Here is a 2,392-nt window from a genome sequence, read left to right as displayed (position 1 = left end):
AGAGCGATCGCCCAGAGACAATGCCCAAGACGTCTGACCGGGGCATTCCTTTGTTGCCCGAGATTGATGAGTCTCCTGGTAGGCCAAAGGTGTTTCCTATTGCCTTTTGTGTTATTGTTATTATTATTATTATTATTATTATTATTATTATTATTATTATTATTATTATTATTATTATTATTCACTGGTTTCCATAGCTTGAAATTATTATTATTATTATTATTATTATTATTACGCACAAATTCTCCTTGGGGATTTCATCAGCTAATGATACAGACATCTGGTGTCTCACTGGCCAGGGGGGGTTTAACCCCCCCCCACACAGGAGGAGGGTTGCCTCATCATATATTTCATGGTGTGATTACCTGCCTAAATTAATGTTATTATCAATTTATAAGGCGGCAATCTCGCTTGGAAAGTTAATGTTGAAGAGAAACCTCCTCTTTGGGAAACTTGAACCGCTGACTTGTGATCTACCAGGCCAACGCCATGTCTGCTCAGCCACAGGAGGAATAAAAGTGTACTGCATATATATATATATATATATATATATATATATATATATATATATATATATATATATATATATATATATATATATATATGTATATATGTCTGCCTGATTTAGCCCAACCAACAGTGAGTAGACATAGACATATACACATTCACTCAGCTAGAATTTGATTTTTTTTTTATAGTGAAATTAAGGAAATGAAAGCATATCATATATAAATGAAATTTATATATGATAGTTTAGGCCATTAATGTATATGGTGAAATTGCTTACTATTTTTGGTATGCAATTAATAGATTATTATTATTATTATTATTATTATTATTATTATTATTATTATTATTATTATTATTAAATATTTAAAGAAAAAACTTTGAAAAATTTGCTTTTTTTTATTATATACTTATAGAATCTAAAGTGTTCAACGTGTGTCAGTTTTTCCATTGCAATAATAATAATTGCAATAATAATAATAATAATAATAATAATAATAATAATAATAATAATAATAATAACATACCGGGATGACTTCAGAAAATGTCAACCTTTCTGTTCTCAACAGGTTTTGGCTGTGTCACACAACAGTCACCTAGCCGCCAGGTACATGTTTCCCTCTTCATATTAACTAGGGAGCATGAACTGTTGCAGAAACGCCCTCAAAGACTTTCCCCCATGGAATCGATCTCGCGTTCCTTAGACACCTTTCTCGTAGAACGTTACGGTCTGCGAAGCTTCTGAATTTAAAGGAATTGTAATTTTCACATCAAAGTGGATAATAAACAATTAAATAAATTATTAATATTAATAATGTTACTCCGATATGCATCAACAGTATTTTAGCTTCAACACACCGTGTGCCAGTGTGTTGATTCATACACATATTAATATGCATATACTTTATATATACAGTATTACCACTGTGCATACTTCCATGTGCATCAGCAATCTTTGTTCGTGAATGGGTATTACTAATATATTTTCTCAAACAGTCAGTACTTATAATCAATATATATATATATATATATATATATATATATATATATATATATATATATATATATATATATATATATAATGTATAACTGAATCACGAAAATATGGAACGTGAAGAATATATAAAGACAAAATCCTTTGTGGATTTTGTTTATATATATATATATATATATATATATATATATATATATGTGTGTGTGTGTGTGTGTGTGTGTGTGTGTGTGTGTGTGTAGATCATTAGTCTGAAGTGAAATTTTCACTTTTATCAACATTTCAGTTCGAATTCCAAACAAATAATATGTATTTCAAAAACAGATTGCGTCGTTAGCGCAAAAATCCCAACGAGAGACTTAAATGCGAAGAAAATTAGCAACAGTAAATCCGAGGCTTGCACATAAATCCTCGCGGAAATCGGGCGGAAAATAGCAGGATGCCATAAATAAAAAGTGGAGAATTTACGACAACGAGAATTATGGGCTTAAAAGACGACGCTTCTAAAGAGGGGCGCCGTTGTATAGGCTCTGTGTTTTAAAAAAAAAAAAAAAAAAAAAGCCCACCAGATGGCGTATGATGAGTCGATGACGATTCGGTCGTCTGTGACTTTGCGAGATTTTTTGAAGAGTTGTCTTTCTTTTCCTATTTTCAGCTTTTTTTCTTTCTTTTTTTTTTTATTCTGAAGGCGTCTACATTTTATCTGCATTGCTCGGTGGAAGAGGGATCTATGTGGGTGTCTGCGTGGTGAAATTGCTGTGACAGCTGCGGCTGAGAATTTATGAAATAATGTCACCAAAAAAAAAAAAAAAGCTGACAGCTAGACACAATGACAAAATCAACAGGACATCGAGAGAGAGAGAGAGAGAGAGAGAGAGAGAGAGAGAGAGAGAG

Source organism: Macrobrachium rosenbergii, chromosome 29 (genome assembly GCF_040412425.1).
Source record: "Macrobrachium rosenbergii isolate ZJJX-2024 chromosome 29, ASM4041242v1, whole genome shotgun sequence".
Lineage (NCBI taxonomy): Eukaryota > Metazoa > Arthropoda > Malacostraca > Decapoda > Palaemonidae > Macrobrachium > Macrobrachium rosenbergii.
Note: the sequence above shows the minus strand (reverse complement) of the source record.